This window comes from Brachyhypopomus gauderio, unplaced genomic scaffold, assembly GCF_052324685.1.
Source record: "Brachyhypopomus gauderio isolate BG-103 unplaced genomic scaffold, BGAUD_0.2 sc64, whole genome shotgun sequence".
In the NCBI taxonomy this organism is placed as follows: domain Eukaryota; kingdom Metazoa; phylum Chordata; class Actinopteri; order Gymnotiformes; family Hypopomidae; genus Brachyhypopomus; species Brachyhypopomus gauderio.
In genome coordinates this window covers 1,070,924-1,077,678 of record NW_027506885.1, presented here as the reverse complement: position 1 = coordinate 1,077,678, position 6,755 = coordinate 1,070,924, and the positions used below count along the sequence as shown (strand labels likewise).

The 6,755-nt window shown below is 43.4% G+C and overlaps 1 protein-coding gene across 1 annotated transcript in view; it reads left to right on the top strand.

Moving 5' to 3' along the window:
* The first annotated feature begins 445 nt into the window (after nucleotides 1–445).
* The window catches only part of prlra (prolactin receptor a), a 25,303-nt gene continuing 18,993 nt past the window's right edge, over nucleotides 446–6,755 (top strand). Inside the window, exon 1 of the mRNA XM_076988858.1 lies at nucleotides 446–605. The gene's annotated coding sequence lies outside the window, so the exon portion shown is untranslated. The remainder of the gene's footprint in view (nucleotides 606–6,755) is intronic.

Genomic DNA, 6,755 nt, shown 5'->3' with positions numbered 1-6,755 from the left:
TGTAAGTAAAATTTGCAAATAAAATAAAATAAAATCGGACTCGTGAACACGGCTCCACGCGGACGCATGTGGATGCAGAACGCCACGCACGTGCATGCGCGCGCATGAACGCGTGCGTACGCGCGCGCCTGTGTGAAAGGGGCGGGTACAAAAATTGCGCCTCTAACGTATATACTTAAATAAATCACGTCTCGTCACTTGAATACGTTCGTGTTTTATACTGAAACGTGATTACGTTGCGTCGAGCTGTTGAAACAACTTTATCGGATTAAAACAGTTCATCTCGAGTCAGTATCCACGACTCAATTAGCCTTTCAGTGCGAGTGGAATGGTGGGCGGAGCCTATGAGTGGTGGGCGGGCACAAAGGCGTGTCAGGGACGCCCCACCGGAGGCCCCGCCCACAGAGCGGATAGACTAGAGATGCCGGGGTTCCTTCAGCGCTTGATGTACGTGTGATGCCCTCCAGTGCTGAAGATTCAGGTGTGAATAACACGACGCTGCGGGCGCTCACAGAGTCCGCGAGCTCCATGTAGCTGGGCTGGGCGCGCGGTCCACCTGGCGTCCTAAAGGTGGAGACTGAAGGTGTCAGCGGCACGTGACGGAGGTAAGACGGCGAGCTCGTGCAGCACCTGCTCCGGCTGCACCGTGCGCGAGACGTGATGACAGTGATGCTTTTCCACTTTATTTTTGCAACTGGAACGTATCTTGCAGCGACGTGAAAACGTCGCCCTGCATGGTTGTGCACAATTAGAGTGATTTAAAACATTTCATAAATCATGGAAAATGTGCTCACTGTTTTTACTTGAACCGAGACACGCAAATTACAGTTTTTATGTTTTGAGGGGGAAGTGAGATCTTGTCCACAGACATGGTAAATACTATAAAGATATAATGAATTACTTCAGTAATATTACAAAATAATACAAACAACGGAGCGCTAGAAGTCGTGTATAATCACAGACGTAAGTACACATTCTCTTCAATCTTGATTAATTGGCGCTACATGGATATATACTAACAAGTGTTCATTCTAAGATGATCTTTTCTTGACCCGCTGATTCACAGTGACAGAGTGTAGAGATGGACCGGTTTTGCGTTAGTTTGACACACAAACGTGCTGCGTGTTTTAGGATGGTTCCGAAACCCCCGCAGGGAGAGACTTTGCTGTCTCATAATAACAGCGTGCTGGAAAGTGCCGATATACTCTGGTATTATGTAATGGGCTTTTGACGGGCGAAGCCCCGCGTGCGCCAGCCCTCTGAGTCCAGCTCGAGCGGCGTCACGCGCTGCGTGGGAGGACCTGACTTACTTATTTTTATTTATTTGTTGTCTTATTACTGATTGATTCCTTCTGTTAGCAAAATACTAAAATGGAAAATGCATGTTCCTAAGCATGTTCTTAATTCATAACTGAAAGCAAATTGGATTGTCTGGCACGTAGTTCACTGTGAGTGGTGTGGTAGTGTTTGTATAGTTTGATTCATGAACGTTTTGAGATATATATATAGCCTATATATATATGAATTCAAAATGTTCATGAATTTATAAATGTATTACACTTATAAATCTATTAGCTGCACCAGTGTACTTGTCAAAAAGTTATTTTTTTTCCAGTGGTATGACAATTATTATTTCCTAGGTGTATATATGTTTACCTTTTAAGAAACTAAATTAGTTTATTTTAAAGGTCCTAAATGCAAGTTTTCATGTAATACACAAGCAACCTATATCACATAATATGTACAGCATAGGCAGTATGTTCTGGGTGGGACTAAGTTTTTCATTCCAATTGTAGAGTACAGTGTTCTTTGACTATGACAGTGCCAGTTCAGCGTGGTTGTGGTGGCTGTGGCCACTTTGCCGAACACACTGTCATTTCTTGGATCGTTCTGTTCCCGGAGCTCAGTGGAGCGTTTCTGGAAGTCAGCCCACACTGTGAGGAAAACGTTTAGAGTAATGTTTAAACGTTTAGAGTACAACAACATTCTGCCTTTCTGCACAAGGCTGTGCTGAGCTCGCAGTACTCTGGTGCTACTGATGTACAATTCAGATTATATATAGGCAGGAATATTTCACGTTAGTTTTTTGTCTTTTAGTAAACATTTTATCTTGTAAGCAAATATTTAAGCACTTTTTTAGTTAATTACAATTACAATTGTCAGTCTCTACTAAGTACAGAAAAGTTTCTTGAAACCTTAAATCAGCTAGCATCAAATGCTCAGTAGCTGCTGAACTTTATGTGAACAGATGATGTTGCTTCTGTCGAATGAGAGTGAGACATGTTCTGTAAACCAGTTGCCTCTGTGAGTTGAGATGAGACAGGTTCTGTAAACCTCTGTCAGATGAGAGTGAGACAGGTTCTCTCAGCCACCAGTAAGCATTTCTTTAATGAGACATTTGGTAATATGAGACATGGGTTTCCAGTAATGTATTGTACAAAGATATAACACATCATAACACAATTTACAATATGTCTAAAGAGTGTTATAGACTGATCCATTGCTTGATGAAACAGTAAAAACTGCTGCTATCTTGCTTTTATGGGTTTCAACCGGTCTCAGCCAGTTATGACATTTCGGTACTTGGATCTGACTGAGAAACAACCTGTAAACGCACGCATTTCATGTGAAAGTCAACATACGTATTTAATGCGAAAGTCAACACACGCATTTAATGGGAAAGTCAACACACGCATTTCATGTGAAAGTCGACGCAGGTAAAGAGCCTTCTTGTGATGTGCCTGTTGGCATGGTGATGGCCTCTGTTTCAAACACTCATGTAAGTTGCATTTGTTGTTTGTTTATTTGTTTTGATTTTTGAGAAATAAAATGTTAATAATGTGATGTTTTCCTTCCTGCCTGCAGGCTATATTATCATCTCAGTCCAGTTTACAGTTAACAGTAACTACATGGCCAGTGGGTGGTACTGTATACATTTGTATGCATGTACTTTTAATTTTATTACTTTCTAAATCTGGCCATATTACCATGATCAGTTCTGAAGAATAAAGTGATATACATGAATCACTGATGAATAAATTCAGTTGAAAACATGTCTGTTCTTATATATAAAACATTTAAAATGAGCTTGGCCAAAACAAGCCTAAAATGATCATATTCCTGGAGTTTTTTTTTATATTCTTGAATCATTATTTTAGATTTTAGAAAAATGTCTAGTTTTTCAGATGATCTAAGCTGTGTGATCCAAACATGTCTGTAGAGAGTTGAACACGGAGTAGTAACCCTGCCCTTCTAATGACCAGATGCCACTTGTGTAACTAGCAAACATCATGTAAACATCATGCCAACAGCAAAATGAGTGGATTCCTGATTCCTGATGTAATAGTAACGGTGTTGCACTAGAGACAATGAGAGGTCTGTATCAGCAACAGTGTTACACTAGAGACAATGAGAGGTCTGTAACAGCAACAGTGTTACACTAGAGACAATGAGAGGTCTGTAACAGCAACAGTGTTACACTAGAGACAATGAGAGGTCTGTAACAGCAACAGTGTTACACTAGAGACAATGAGAGGTCTGTAACAGCAACAGTGTTACACTAGAGACAATGAGAGGTCTGTAACAGCAACAGTGTTACACTAGAGACAATGAGAGGTCTGTAACAGCAACAGTGTTACACTAGAGACAATGAGAGGTCTGTATCAGCAACAGTGTTACACTAGAGACAATGAGAGGTCTGTAACAGCAACAGTGTTACACTAGAGACAATGAGAGGTCTGTATCAGCAACAGTGTTACACTAGAGACAATGAGAGGTCTAACAGCAACAGTGTTACACTAGAGACAATGAGAGGTCTGTAACAGCAACAGTGTTACACTAGAGACAATGAGAGGTCTGTAACAGCAACAGTGTTACACTAGAGACAATGAGAGGTCTGTATCAGCAACAGTGTTACACTAGAGACAATGAGAGGTCTGTATCAGCAACAGTGTTACACTAGAGACAATGAGAGGTCTGTATCAGCAACAGTGTTACACTAGAGACAATGAGAGGTCTGTATCAGCAACAGTGTTACACTAGAGACAATGAGAGGTCTGTAACAGCAACAGTGTTACACTAGAGACAATGAGAGGTCTGTATCAGCAACAGTGTTACACTAGAGACAATGAGAGGTCTGTATCAGCAACAGTGTTACACTAGAGACAATGAGAGGTCTGTATCAGCAACAGTGTTACACTAGAGACAATGAGAGGTCTGTAACAGCAACAGTGAGGCACTAGGGACGGTAACCAGTACTAAGAGGCTACAGTGTTGCACTTTGTTACCCGTTATCAAACAGCAGCTTAACAATTGCTCCTTGTACTGGTGGGAGACATTAGGTGCATTGGTGTTTATCATCAGCCGACATCAACCTAGAGTCGTGGCAAAATAAATGATGTAGTAACACAAATAAATAAGGCATTATGGTATGTTTTCCAGTGACAAGTCTAATCACATCATTTTCCTAATTAGAAATTTCCTAAGTGCTCCAATCTTATGGTCTAATTTGAACAGAGGGGCATGGAGTGATAGTGTGGAAATGAGAACACATTAGCTGAATACTTTACAGTGACATTTATGTGAACACCAGAGCTATTAGTCTTGTTAACAGTGTATTATCTTACTGCTCATGCCTGAGTCAATGGGAACTAATGACAGAAAGAATTTAACATTGATTTATTATAATGATGTATAATAATAATAATAATAATAATAATAATTAATAAAATAATAATAATAACTATTTACTAACTAATAGTGTTCTGAACCATGAAACACTAGTCCTTGAATTAAGGCACACATTTTGAATGACAGGTGTCACCCGCAATAATGACAGCTATGTTTGTAACTAAAGCTGAGCATTACTGTGACTTCACTGTGTCACCTTTGAAACTACAGTTACAGGAAGCATGACGGCCACAGTTGGCAGGTCTCGGACGGACACACGGCACTACCCGGTCACCTTTCCTGAAGAGTCTAGCCAAGGCGATCTGCTGTTGTTCTGTCTGGGGTGTGAGGTGCGGTGTAGCATTGCAGTAGTAGGTGACGGGCCTGAAAGCTGATCAGCGGGGAGTCAGGCACCTGTGTCAGAGGTCTGGCTGGGCAGGGGGCCCAGGGCCGCTGCATTATTGAGGACGCCCAGACAAAGCCGCGGGGTGTGGACAGGCAGAGCGTCCGGGCACTACATCGCCACTGTGGCAGACCAAACGAACTGTTGGTCCCGTTCTAGAAGAGTGTGATGTCACAATGCCGGGGTCAGGTGACATGCAGGGTGTAAATTAGTGATCATCTCCCTCAAGCATTCGTACAGTTACATTTGCTTAACGTGAGTAGCAGTGCATTTAGCAGAGTTAGTGTGCATACGTGGACTTGGTGAGTTGGTGCGCATACTAAAGGACTTAGCTGAGACTGTGTGAGCAGGAGCTGCCAGCTACTACGGGCAGCCTGGACTCAAACCCAGAGCCACTGCGCCCAGACAAGCCCAGCACTAGGGCGCCATGTTATTGACACCTAACACAGGACCTTGTCCCGTCACGTCATGTCCCGTCCCCCCACAGGCACCGGAGGGTGGACGAGGAAACCAGTCAGACAAGCCTGCACTGCTCTGGAGGGGCACCAGACATATTTATGTTAACTGGAAACGTCACCTCCACAGTGGTACTATCTAATATCTAAGCTGCGGCTCCCCAGAGAAGGGCAGCGTGTTCATGGTTTTTATGATGAAGTTCTGGGAAGTGTGGGTCCCAATGTAGCTCCCTGCTATCTGGAGAACGTTGTGGGACCAGTCGTGTCTGAGCAGGGATCAGTTAGAACTTCATCATCACGTCTCATGTAGCTGACAGTCTTGGGCTTCAAGCACGAGTCTGAACATTAACATGCTAACACTAACAAGCTAACACTAACATGCTAACACTTGTCGATTTGCCCTGAGCCCCATAGATGAGGGTCTTGGTAAGCATGAGGTTGGCTCCCCATCATTATATTTACACTCGGTGAGAAACCGACCACTAGAGACCAGACTGTCCACAGGGAACACAGCTGAGCTGAATGTCTGTCCACGTGTGCTTGACTGAGTGCTGTTTCTGTTTGTAGTATTGGGGTTTGACACACTGCAGGCTGAAAGCAATCATTCTAATCTTAAGTGACTGATTAAATTTCAGAAGACTGGCCATTTCCTGCAAAACATTGTTCCACTATTCACCAGCCATTTGGTCCTGAAAGAGTAAGCGATTAAACTTGACTGGTAAACAGCAGCTAATTTGGGACTTCACTTGACGTCAGTCTGAGAACCCGTTTACTGTGATGGACCGTAGTGAGAGGGGAGAAGCATTGAGTCCAGCAAGTGATGACAGTGTCTTTACGTCTGTTCTGATGTACCTGGGAGGCTGTTTTCCAGGGTTTGCCCTGCTAAGCGGATTACTCCTCTGGACGTTACGCAAGATAACTATATGTAGCAGGAGGCAGATCCTTTAATACCAATTAGAAGATTGGGGTGTTTTTTTCAAAGCTCTGAGGAGCAGGTGATGAGCTTAGTGTGAGTGAGAAGCAAGAGGCAAGGGTGGGAAAGACCTAACCAGCTCAGCTATGAGAGAGAGAGAGAGAGAGAGAGAGAGAGAGAGAAGGGGAGAGGGGGAGAGAGGAGTGGAGAGGGAGAGAGGAGGGGAATGAAAGAGAAGCACGATGAAGTGAGAGAGAGAGAGTTGGGGAGGGGGAGAGAGGGAGAGGGGGGAGGGAGGTAGAGAGAGAGGGAGGGA